The sequence below is a fragment of the Gopherus evgoodei genome, chromosome 1 (assembly GCF_007399415.2).
Source record: "Gopherus evgoodei ecotype Sinaloan lineage chromosome 1, rGopEvg1_v1.p, whole genome shotgun sequence".
NCBI lineage: Eukaryota > Metazoa > Chordata > Testudines > Testudinidae > Gopherus > Gopherus evgoodei.
This window is the reverse complement of record NC_044322.1, coordinates 339,138,929-339,152,733: the sequence shown is the minus strand read 5'-3', so window position 1 is coordinate 339,152,733 and position 13,805 is coordinate 339,138,929. Positions and strand designations below refer to the sequence as shown.

General features: G+C 42.6%; 1 protein-coding gene across 3 annotated transcripts in view; it reads right to left on the bottom strand.

Moving 5' to 3' along the window:
* COG5 (component of oligomeric golgi complex 5) overlaps nucleotides 1–13,805 on the bottom strand; it is a 346,421-nt gene that overhangs the window by 291,899 nt on the left and 40,717 nt on the right. The gene's annotated exons all lie outside the window — the stretch shown is intronic.

Here is a 13,805-nt window from a genome sequence, read left to right as displayed (position 1 = left end):
CTGAATATATAAATAAGACTGTAATACCCCACGGACATATGGTGGAATTAAAACAGTTGTAAGAAAAGTTTTCACTTTCAAACGTACAAAGGGTTATTGACACTTTCAGAGTGCACTCTCTTTTTTTAAAGCTCAAATACCTTAGAGCTCGTTCATCAAAAAGTCAGTGTCAATGAACCAGAATATGTCTTACCGATAATTTCCCTTTTTCCAGCAGCATCTCCCACAGTTCTTGATGTCTGGGCTGCTCTGGGCATTCTTGCAACTCATGGAGGTAGATAAGCATTTTGGTGCCACCTGCTGGCCATGCCCCCTCTGTTTCCACTTGTGGCCAGATGAGTTATTTCAAAATTGTAAAAATTTGTATAACAATATTAGTAACAAATACTTAAGAGGTAACTGACCAACTAAGTTTAATGGACCACAACAAAGTCACAAGGTTAAAAAAAAAAAGTCACAAGGTAATAATCCCTCTCAGCATCTGACCTTTTGGCTCTTGAGCGAGTTAGCGTGGGTAGAATTGTGCAAGATGCATAAAAGAAATTATCAGTAAAAAAAAATTTCATTCTACAGCCCAGCATCTTCCACAGTTCTTGAAGTTCTGGGAAGTAGAGAACAATGAACAGGTGTAGGGAAGGTTATAGAGAAGGTGGGAAGAAAAGGAAAACAGTATCCCTTCTCATTTATAACATTTGTTCAAAGGGCAAAAACCATTTCCCAAATCACAGCCTACAATAACTGCCTGCAATAAGATGCCTCTGCAGAGGACAGGAAATCTATCTTGTAGTGCTTGACCAGGTGGTTGCCTTACATATTTCCACTATGAATGCACTAGTTCTTTCTGCTCATGAAGTCACCAGGGATCACACTGAGCATGCCCTGATCCCTTAAGGAACCAGAATCCCCAATGTCTTGTATGCTCCTTCAATACATAGTCTAATTCACCTAGTAATGGATGACTTGGAAGCTCTGGGTCCTTGGCATTTTCAAAGGAAGGATAACAGGGCACCTGATCTCCAAGTAGACTCTGTACATTTGAATTAAAATTTTCAGGCCCTTCTAACATGTAAAGCATGCTACTTCTCCTCAGTAGCCTGGGACAGAAAAAAGGGAGACCCACCTCTGGGGAAACATGGAGGAAAGAGGTCATCTCCGGGATATACAATTCTGGAGTTCTGAGCACCACCTTGTCCTAATGAAACACACAGAAAAGCTCCTGCAAAGGAAGCACTGACAGCTCCAAAACTCACCTGGCAGATATGACGGCCATCAGAAAGCAAGACACTGATGTGAATGGTTCAAAGAGGTGGTTCATCAGGGCTCTCGGCACAAATGGCAGTTCCACTTGGGAAAGAGAGGCCTGATTGCTGGTTTGACTAATCAGACTGCCATAAGGAATCAGGCTACGTAGGGGGAAGGGAGAGGGGTATTCTGCCAGAGAACCCATGGATCCTGTGACCATCATTCTATGAAGGGTGGACACCTGACGGTCAATGGTACTAGGCTGGGGACCTCTGTCCAAGCCTTCTTGGAGAAATTTCAAGATCGCAGAAATCAATGAATTCTGGCTATTTGCTTCATGTTCCTGGCACCAGCCCAGAACTTGGTCCAGATAGAGGAGTATGCGTTCAAGGTCAATACTCTTCTAGAATGCATTCTGATGACTTTGGAGGCAGACCCAACAACACTAGCACTTCCCTTTCAACAGCCAGGCTGTTAAATGCAGAAGGTTCTGATCCAGATGAAGAAGAGGACCATGTAAAAGGATGTCCTGTCTCTTTGGGAGCGGTACTGGAGGTCGTATTTCAGTTCAAATAGGTCCAAAACCCAGGCTCTCCTTGGCCAATGTGGGGTTACCAATATTATCATCACCTGTTTGTTTTATTTTCTGGACTACCTTTCCTAATGATAGGAAGATTGTAAACACACAGAGGAGGCCCTGAGGACATCAGTGTGATAGTGCATCTATCCCCTTGGATTCGGGGACCACCTCCCTGCTGAAGTACTGTGGTCTCTCCACGTTCAAGTGGTTCATTAATAGATTGGTTGAGGGCAAGCCGAATGACTGGATGATTAACTTAAAAGCCTTCCTGATGCAGGCAACACTCAGTTGTTCATCTTGATCAATCGGAGCAAGATCAGTAGGAGCTTCCCTGAGGGATACATGAGAATGTACTATCCAGTGCATGAATTCCATCACTTAGTTGTATAGCGCTGGGCTACTTTTTCCTCTTGGTTGTTCACATGCGCAACCATGGTCATATTGTCTGACTGAATCGAACGTGATTCCCCTCTAGCCTGGGCTGGAACCTTTGTAGCAACAGCTTGGCTGCTCTTAGTTCTAGGTGATCTATGCTGTCAGTCCTTTCCGCCAGCTATCAGATGCCTGTTTTGACCCCCAGTGTGCTTTCCAGCCCTCCAGGCTGGTGACAGTTATGACAATCTGGAAGGCATAGAGGCTGACCACCATTTTAAAGGTGTTGACCACCAGTACTGGAACTCTCACTTGATTCTTCATGAATTTCAGACAGTGGCCCCATATCTTTAAGATGAAGCCTTGAAGGAGCCTGATGTGAGACTGTACCCATGGAGTGATCCCTATGTATGATACTAGGTGGGGTTTAGTGACTGAAAGCTTAGTGGTTTTAGTTTCAGTGTGCAATTCCAAAACAATTTGAGGAAGTCTTGAATCTTCTGGAACTTCTCTAAAAATGGATATATCCTTGCTATCAAGGTATCTGTGTCCACTCCTAAGTGAGTTATTTTGGTGGATGGAATTAAGGAGCTTTCCTTGATATTGACAATAAAACCATGCACCTGCAGGAAATTCAACATCAGGGATGTACCTCTGTATGCTGTTGCTGGGGATGGAGTTCTGATTAAAAGAGGTCATCCAGGAGGGGTAAAGGTGGATTCCCTGTAACCTAAGTCTGGCTAGGATTACCACCACCACCACCACCACCTTTGTAAAGACCCACTGGGCTGAGGACAAGTCAAACTGGAGTGCCCAGTACTGACAATGCTTCGTGCCACTAGCAAACCTCAGGAATCTGTAATGGGAGGGTCTGATTACTACGTGGAGATATGTATCCACTAGATCCACTGAAGTTATAAAGACTCTGTAGAGATTTCTTCATTTTCTTAATCCACTTGTTGAACCTTCTGAGATCTAGAATGGTTGGATTCCCGTCATTCAGAAGCGTACAACAAAAACGGACTAGAATACTGATAATTTTTCTTCTGAGGGGACACTCTCTATTACTGCCATATCCAGGAGATGAGATATCTCATTCTGGAACAGATTGCACTTTATGAGGTAATTCAAGATAGGAGACCAGATGAAGAATGGATGAGGTGGAGTCCGTAACTCGAGGGATCATCCCTGACTAACTAACTATCTCCCTGGCTCATGGGTCCATGGTCAATGCAACCCATTTCTCCATGAAATGGGAAATTGTGACCCCTAGCTTTAGCTGCAGGCAGGGTTCAATGAAGTCTTTATCAAACAGAGGCTTTGGGAGCGGTAGGGTCTGCTTGGGGCTTTCCTCCAGAGCTATGGTTCCACAGCTTTTCTCTGGAGAACCTGTTGTCCTTTTGATAGTATTTCTCTGAGGATGAAGGCCAAAAGAAGCACCTTTGTCTGAAGACTGGTCTGTACTCTCTCTCAAAGGGATGATGTGGCAGTGGGAGGGACCATTTAGATTTTGCAGTATTGTCCACCACTATGTTGTCTAGCTTCTCTCTGAAAAGCAGGGCTCCTGTAAATTTGGCAGAGCACAGCACTTGCTTGGTGTGGCTATCCACTTTTCACGGACAGATCCATAGGTCCTCCCTGGTCACTAAGCTGGAGGCCATGGCTTTGGCTGAGAATCTCATTATATTCAGTGAGATATTAGCAACAATATGCTGTTGCCAGGGAAATTTTCTTTAACAGAGCTGAAGTCAGGGCAATCTCTACCCACAAGGGTTCTGCAATCTTCCAGCTAGGAGAGAGCTATGCCCTCGAAAAGCAAGTAGCTGCTAGGAACACCTGGAGGGAGGCTGAGGAGTCCACAAAGTCTTTTTTGAGAGAAGCTTCCATTTTTGTATTCTCTGGGGTCCTTAGGATAGAACTCCTCTTCTGAGGGGATAATAGTATCTTCTGCCAGGGACACTATGGTAGTGTAAACCTTCAGTATCTCAGTAATCAGATCCTTTGGTTCCTAGAATTTATAGAACCTAAGATCATTTTTGTTAACGTGCTTGTCTTTCTCTGGCTTATCCCTTCAACTTGTATTATTTCCTCGGAGGAGGAGCACAGGGGAATCACAGTATTGGGGGAGGATTTTCAGGGGGAAATTTGCTCTGAGGCTTACTCTCGGGCATCTGTTCAGACTGAATCTGATTAGTAGATATAGCCTTGAAATTCTCAAAGGGAAAAAAAACCTTTGTAGCTTCTTTCCCGAGTCCTGAACAGAATCAGAGCCCAACAATTCACCACCTTCTGTGGAGGAAAAGGAGAAGAGTCAGAGGACTCAGATCTCTTAGATCTTTTATGATTTTTTTTCACTTTTTAGCTTTTTTATATTTTTAGCTATTTTTCTAACTTAGAGAACATATGAGCACCAGTTAAGGCCTTTTGCGGCTAGCCTTCCCAAGGGCCTGAAGTCCTCTCATAAAATCTTTTGAGTCCTTGCTTGCTGAGTCCTATTCCCCTAAGGAAGATGGAGGGAAAATATTTCCAGAGTCCTCCCAAATAAATTGGAAAGGTGGGGTTCTTATGAGCCCTGCTTCTTTTCCCAGGGCACTGAGGACCAAGTTTAAGACATACGGGGAGGGGGATTTGTGACCACGCAAGTTTCCTCTCTGTTTTCCAAGGGCCCTTGGAACTTGCCCACGGAACCATCTGATGGTGGTCCTCCTTGTTTTTGGGGCTCTCCCAGCTTTGCCCAGAGACTCCTGGTCCATTTTTCTCGTGTTGGAGTCACAGCTGCTCCGGTGAGTCAAAGATCCCACAGTCCTGTCTGACTCAGCCCCAGGATCCAACAGAGTTAGCAACAGAAGGCAGAGTGCAGACTGGGCAAAACTCGCTGCCTGCTGAGCCTGGCAAGGCAGTCTCACAGCTAGAGCACCATGTGGATTTTATTTGATGCTTTTCAGGCTGCTCTGCCATACCTAAAAAGATGCATAAGAGCCAGCAAGGAGGTGCTGCAGCAGAGGCTCTGGATGGGTTCCAACCCACAACCAATAACTGACCTATGAGGTTGGGGAGGGTGGGAGGAGGGTGCTACAGGGAGCTCACCATTGCCCCAAAATTAGTAAAAAATAAATAAATAAAAAAACTACACACCCCTTAGCAGATGAAAGGCGGGAGCACACAAACTGTTGTCCACAACTGCTGCGGAGGCAAAGCATCTGGCCACAAGCAGGAGTAGATGGACGTGCCAGCATGGTGGAGCCAAAACACTAATCTTTCTCTGTGTGCTGCAAGAGTAAACAGTGTAGCCCAGACATCAAGAATTGTGGGAGATGCTGGGCTGCAGTATAATACTTTATGGTATAAAGAAAAGGAGCATGGTCCAGTAGTTAGATCAAGGGAGGGACAATGCAGGTCTACACTTAAGTGCAGCTAAGCCACTGTAGCACTTAAGCAAAGATGCACCTACACTGACAGAAGAGCGTCTCCCATCAGTGTAGTTAATCTCCCTCCACAAGATGCGGTAGCTGTGTCGATGGGATAAGCTCTCCCATCAACATAGTGCTGTCTGCACAGAGGGTTAGGTTGGTATAACTCCCTCATTCAGGAGAGTGGACTTTTCACACCCCCACACAACATACTTATAACGATATAAGTCTGTAATGTAGACCTGGCCTTAGCATCAGAGCCATGTGTGTTCTGCTCCCATCTTTATTGTCAAATTTGTTGTGTGATTTCAAGCAAGTCATTTAAACTTCCTGTGTTTATGTTTCCTCATCTGAAAAATGTGAATAATGATATACGATGCCCCTTGATATCCTCACAAGAAAGGCACTATACAAAACCGCAAAGTATTATTAAGCATATTACATCCCTGTAAGTGTACATGCTTCTTTATAAAACATACCATAACATGTGCGCTCCACAGAAAGCTTAAAATCTCATAAAGACAAGATAAACCATAGGACAATAGTTCAAATAAGGAAGGGTTGTTCACAGATCATTGGGACTCTAGGAAGGGGAAGAAGTCCATTTTAAGAAGGAATATGAAGGAAAAAAGAGAGGGCACTGGGAGGACAAGAAGTTGGATGCTACTGCAACTGTTGGTGGCAGCATGAAAAAATAAAGCTAAAAGCCAGAGACAAATGGAATATGAAATAAATATTACTGTACAGCATGAAATTGGCTAGTACATTTTACACTCCCTTCATAAAAAGTCATTAGTTCAATTAAAATTCACACATCTTACCCTAAGGCAAGTAGGGTTAAAAGAGAAAGAGAGAAAAAGTCTGAATAGTGATAGGAAATATTGGAGTCTCTGGGAGAAGTAGCTTAGCCTTTAAGAACCAGCCCTTATTAAGACATTGACAGAGAAAATTACCATATTATAAATTTGATTTCAAGATGACTAAAATACTGTCTAATGAAAGGTCACTACATGGTTGAACTCCTTAACTTTATTTACCAAGGTGTCTTCCCTCCCTGAATATTTAGGTAAACACACACACACCTACTATAAACACACAGAGGTGTACACACTCTAAAACAAGAGTCCAACATTAATTTAGCAAGAAATGTAAATGATCTACTTTCTTTTAGATTACTTAAAAGCAACATACATGGAATCCTGCAGGAAGGCATTTTGCACATGAACACATCATTTTTAAAGTTACTTTTAGCATGTAGAGAGCATATCTGCCATCTGAATAGACAGAATCACTGTGCTCTGTCAGACATTACTACAAAAACATTTCTTATTAAAGATTCAGAATATACAAGATACATATTTACCTGGACAGATGGAATACCTTTTTTTGCTGAAATAATGTGTGTATCACGACATGATGAAACATTTTAAGACAATGATGTGGTTGTCAGACAGCAGAACAGTTGCATGGCTGAGTGTTCTCAGGTAAATATTTGTTTTCTGTGAACAGTTCTGGTTTCCAACTCCCATTCTCTCTATTCTTTTTTCTTTTAAAGACATTATGGTTCATCTTTTTAAAATCTATGACATGTATGATAACACGCATACATAGTACGTACATGAGACTATTTCAGTTTGAGTCTTGTCCCAGGGGAAAGATGCACTACAGCACTTCTCAAAAGAACAGAAGCAACAACAGCAAGCAAGGACCTTCAGGGCTTCATCCTTCCTACCTTCAATACCAGGGTTACTGTCCTTTATATTGTCTTCTGTTCATCTTATCAAACTTAAGGCATTCATTATCCACCTGATGATAAACATTCAGCTCCTCAGAGGGGTTGAATTCTTAAGTGATATTCTCTCTGGCAAAGCGAGCATGTCTTGCGAATAAAAACAAAAATTCCATATATAGCATCTTAACAATAAAATGTTAAGAGGTATAAACTGTACTAAGTTTCAGATTAAGAACCTTTTTATCCCCCAAATTAACACTGAGTTAAAATGCAAAGAGTTCACTATCTATCCTAATAGTAACATTGGCAGGCACCATGTCCTTGTTTCTCTTATCAACTAGATTTAGGAAATACTCATTTGCTGTTCCGTTATCTCACTATAATCTTTAACTTCCTACACTGCCTTGTAATGGTTTAACTTGACACTGCACCTGATAAGCACCTCAATGTTATTGCTGGAACAACATCATTGCAATAAAACTTGTCTTTTTGGCTGTGTCAGACTGTTATTCCCACAGCCGTATTAGGCCAGTTTTGCTTTTAATTGTGCCAGGCTCTCCCACAGCCTGCCGTACATTATGCATCATGAACTAAGCACTGGTAGTGGGGGGAAAAATGCTTAATATCTGATGACAAATCTATTGTTTCACATAATGCTTAATGTATTGCTTCTTCATTACACCGTTATATTACTGCACTGTTATACCATTCTTCTTCTTTCAACCCTGGTTTCAAGGTTTTCTAAACATCCAAGAGAGATATACAATGGAAAAGAAAAGGGAAGCTTTACCTTTTGGGAAATTATCGCCATCATCAGTGCATATGAATACACTATCATCTAGAAACCAACTGAAGTAAAGACATCAGAAGCAAGAAATTCAGTAGAATACTAGTCACACAATATGCTTGCCCTTATCATAGAATCATAGAATATCAGGATTGGAAGGGACCTCAGGAGGTCATCTAGTCCAACCCCCTGCTCAAAGCAGGACCAATTCCCAACTAAATCATCCCAGCCACGGCTTTGTCAAGCCTGACCTTAAAAACCTCTAAGGAAGGAGATTCCACCACCTCCCTAGGTAACCCATTCCAGTGCTTCACCACTCTCTGGGTGAAAAAGTTTTTCCTAACATCCAACTTAAACTTCCCCCAGTACAACTTGAGACCATTACTCCTTGTTCTGTCACTTGCTACCACTGAGAACAGTCTAGACCCATCCTCTTTGGAACCCCCTTTCAAGTAGTTGAAAACAGCTATCAAATCCCCCCTCATTCTTCTCTTTCACAGACTAAACAATCCCAGTTCCCTCAGCCTCTCCTCATAAGTCATGTGCGCCAGCCCCCCAATTATTTTTGTTGCCCTCCGCTGGACTCTTTCCAAGTTTTCCACATCTTTCTTATAGTGTGGGGCCTAAAACTGGACACTGTACTCCAGATGAGGCCTTACCAATGTCAAATAGAGGGGAATGATCACATCCCTCGATCTGCTTGCAATGCCCCTACTTATACAGCCCAAAATGCCGTTAGCCTTCTTGGCAACAAGGGCACACTGTTGACTAATATCCAGCTTCTCGTCCACTGTAACCCCTAGGTCCTTTTCTGCAGAACAGCTGCCTAGCCACTCGGTCCCTAGTCTGTAACAGTGAATGGGATTCTTCCATCCTAAGTGCAGGACTCTGCACTTGTTCTTGTTGAACCTCATAAGGTTTCTTTTGGCCCAGTCCTCTAATTTGTCTACGTCTCTCTGGATCCTATCCCTACCCTCCAGTGTATCTACCACTCCTCCCAGGTTAGTGTCATCTGCAAACTTGCTGAGAGTGCAGTTCACGCCATCCTCCAGATCATTAATGAAGATATTGAACAAAACCAGCCCCAGGACCGACCCTTAGGGCACTCCACTTGAAACCGGTTGCCAACTAGACATGGAGCCATTGATCACTACCCGCTGAGCCCGACAATCTAGCCAGCTTTCTATCCATCTTATAGTCCAATCATCTAGCCCATACTTCTTTAACTTGCTGGCAAGAATACTGTGGGAGACCGTATCAAAAGCTTTGCTAAAGTCAAGGAATAACACATCCGCTGCTTTCCCCTCATCCACAGACCCAATAATCTCCTCATAGAAGGCAATTAGGTTAGTCAGGCATGACTTGCCCTTGGTGAATCCATGCTGACTGTTCCTGATCACTTTCCTCTCCTCTAAGTGCTTCAAAATTGATTCCTTGAGGACCTGCTCCATGATTTTTCCAGGGACTGAGGTGAGGCTGACTGGCCTGTAGTTCCCCAGGATGCTCCTCCTTCCCTTTTGTAAAGATGGGCACTACAGTAGCCTTTTTCCAGTCATCCAGGACCTCCCCCGTTCGCCATGAGTTTTCAAAAATAATGGCCAACGGCTCTGCAATCACATCCGCCAACTCCTTTAGCACCCTTGGATGCAGCGCATCCGGCTCCATGGACTTGTGCTCGTCCAGTTTTTCTAAATAGTCCTGAACCACTTCTTTCTCCACAGAGGGCTGGTCACTTTCTCCCCATACTGTGCTGCCCAGTGCAGCAGTCTGGGAGCTGACCTTGTTTGTGAAGACAGAGGCAAAAAAATCATTGAGTACATTAGCTTTTTCTAAAACCTCTGTCACTAGGTTGCCTTCCTCATTCAGTAAGGGGCTCACACTTTCCTTGACTTTCTTCATGTTGCTAACGTACCTGAAGAAACCCTTCTTGTTACTCTTAACATCTCTTGCTAGCTGCAACTCCAAGTGTGATTTGGCCTTCCTGATTTCACTCCTGCATGCCTGAGCAATATTTTTATACTCCTCCCTGGTCATTTGTCCAATCTTCCACTTCTTGTAAGCTTCTTATTTGCGTTTAAGATCAGCAAGGATTTCACTGTTAAGCCAACCTGGTCGCCTGCCATATTTACTATTCTTTCTACACATCGGGATGGTTTGTTCCTGCAAACTCAATGAGGATTCTTTAAAATACAGTCAGCTCTCCTGGACTCCTTTCCCCCTCATGTTATTTTCCCTGGGGATCCTGCCCATCAGCTCCCTGAGGGAGTCAAAGTCTGCTTTTCTGAAGTCCAGGGTCCATATTCTGCTGCTTTCCTTTTTTCCCTGTGTCAGGATCCTGAACTCGACCATCTGATGGTCACTGCCTCCCAGGTTCCCATCCACTTTTGCTTCCCCTACTAACTCTTCTCTGTTTGTGAGCAGCAGGTCAAGAAAAGCTCTGCCCCTAGTTGGTTCCTCCTGCACTTAGACCAGGAAATTGTCCCCCTACACTTTCCAAAAACTTCCTGGATTGTCTGTGCACCGCTGTATTGCTCTCCCAGCAGACAACAGGGTGATTACAGTCTCCCATGAGAACCAGGGCCTGTGATCTAGTAACTTCTGCTAGTTGCCGGAAGAAAGCCTCATCCACCTCATCCCCCTGGTCTGGTGGTCTACAGTAGACTCCCACCATGACATCACCCTTATTGCTCACACTTCTAAACTTAATCCAGAGACTCTCAGGTTTTTCTGCAGTTTCATACCGGAACTCTGAGCAGTTATGTTGCTCTCTTACATACAATGCAACTTCCCCACCTTTTCTGCCCTGCCTGTGCTTCATATCCATCCATGACAGTACTCCAGTCATGTAAGTTATCCCACCAAGTCTCTGTTATTCCAGTCACATCATAGTTCCTTGACTGTGCCAGGACTTCCAGTTCTCCCTGCTTGTTTCCCATGCTTCTTGCATTTGTGTATAGGCATTTAAGAAAACTTGATGATCTTCCCACTTTCTTGGTCCAAGACAGGAGTCCTCCCATCTTGCACTCTCCTGCTCTTGCTCACTCCCGGTATCCCATTTCCCCACTTGGAGCAAGAACTGAAAACAAATATAATAGCAAGAGCTTCAACCCTGAACAGGAAAGGAGGTATCACTTCTGCCAACAGCTGCTCATCCGAATCTACTGAATGAAAATATCAACAACTAGAAAAGGAAAAATGTAAAAAGACCTGATGAATTTTTTTCTTAAAGTGCTTTCTTATGCTCTGTGGTCTAGCAGAAACAGTCTCAATACACTAGATACCAGCCCCAAAGAAACTATCTGGTAGAGAAGAACTCATGAAAAATTAAGTGTATGGAAAACTTAAAGTAATTATAACAACAATAGACACACCCAGATGTGTCATTATGTTTGTCTGTTGCTGCTTCAGTCTTTAAACAAACGCTATTCGCAAGATGTTACCATTTTCACTACAAGCAAGTGAACTCATTATAGAAAGAGGTATATTGTACCTCAACAAATACAAACAGTGTCATCTAAATTATAAATGCATCTCTTCACAATCTGAAATTTTCATGGACAATTGTGTTAAAAAGATGTGATCAAAAAGCGTTCCACCGTTTAAATCTAAATGTTCATTCGAACATGATGGGTGCAATGTTACCAACTGTACAATTTAGTGCAAAATTAATACAAATTTTGATCCTTTGATGTTACACTACTATACATTATTTTTCAAACAGAAGTATGCGCCTTATCTGTAGTCTTACAAAAGCATGAAGACGAGCACACAGAGATATAAGTCAGACTTCTTTAGAAAGATTCATGCAGACTTAGCGGCTTTTGCCAACTCTTGTTTAAAGTAAAGCTTGAAATACAGAATTCAGACAAGGAGTTCAAACAAAAGGGAAACAAAAGTTGGATCATTTGGGGGTTATTGATTTTCTGACATCTTTGTTATGTTGCAATTTTGGGTTATATGTTTCAAAACACTGACTAAAGGCCAATAGCTTTCTATGGTATGAATTAGAAAAAACAAAGGTTTTTAAAGCCTTTGTCTGGTATTGTAGACAACCTGCTATATACAAGCCGTTCCATTTATGTTCCCAAAACATTTGGAAGCGCCTTGTTTTAATAAGGTTAGTTGCTGTTCCGAAGCCAGAGAGTCTGCCTTTGACATATAAAGCATTTAACCAGATCGTGTGCCTCTGGGCAGTGGAACACGGGAATTTGGCTGGTAGACGGACAAAACCTATTTTTAATTGTAAAGGTTTTGCTTGTATGTTTGTTTTTGTCTTTAAGAAACCTAATACATTGATTTACTTTTGGAAGCTATAAGCCTGATGCCGCTGAACCAGACATGAAGAATTATAACCCCTCTTCTGAAGACAACCTGTTTATTTTTTTAAAAATTAATTCAGACATGAGAAACTACAAAAATTTCCTTCCACGTGCTCTTTAACTCATACCTCATATGGAATCACATTTATCCATCCTTTAGTTCAGGCACAGAGGACCTTCAAGGGACAACCAGGTCCCTTTCAGTCTCTAACCAAGAAAGTATCTGGTTAGGTTTATTATATTTAGGATTAGTCATTCGTCCTTTTTTCTCCCAGTTCTTTAGCTAGATCCGTTGAACCTGAGTCTGCTCCCAGTGACGTCAATCGGAATTTTGCCACTGAATCTGAGGGGAGGAGGATTGAGTTCTGATAACTGTTGACCCTATTACAAGAGTCGGACCAAACAATTTTTCACATTTGAAAAAGTATGACAGAATTTTACACACACACACACACACACACACACACACACACACACACACCCCTATTTGATACAGCAACATGGGTGTAATGAAGTGCTTTACAAAAAGAGAGAGAGAGAGAGAGAGACACACACACACACACACTATTTCAAAAGATTACAGCCTAAAAGCTAGACTGTGATTTTAGATACTGCCATGTGCAAGGAGCAAAAAGTAGCTGTGCTGGCCCAGAAAGCAGCAAGAAAAGGGACCTGGCTCCCCTTTGTTTCCAGGGGCAAGAAGTCTTTTACTGTTCCTGACTAGTAAGAGATTACTTCCCACCCTACTTTTCACATGCCCATCCAGCATGCTAGCCAGTGCACTGGGAGCTGAGCAAAAATGCCCCTCAGAACTCTCTCTTTACCAGCATGGGAGGAGGGGGCGGAGTATCATGCACTCAGAGTTTAACTACAGCTAGCTGACAGGATGCTGAACACATCTTGTCCTTAGCTGGACTGACCACAGAGTCATAGTAAGCATCATACCTGCCAGTTTGAGTATTCCCAATCACATTTAAACACAAAACAGTTTTCTAGTGTAAAAGTTATTCACACATTCTTTGGCTAAAGTGTTAGGATTCACCAAAATACTTTTTTTCTTCCTATGTTGAAGGCATGTTTTCAACCAGATAAAACTGGAGAAATAGCACCATGGATCTGTTTGAAAGAGACCATCACTAGTATGGCTTGGCAATTTTCCATTTATGTCCATAATTGATCAGGTTCCTTATGGGTTCTCATAGATTCATAGTTTAAGGTCTGAAGGGACCATTTGATCTAGTCTGTCCTCTTGTATATCACAGGATATTAAATTTTACCCAGTTACCCCTGTATTGAACCCAGTAACCTGTATTTGACTAAAGCATAAATTTGTGTTTGTGTAAAGCATGTCTTCCAGAAAGGC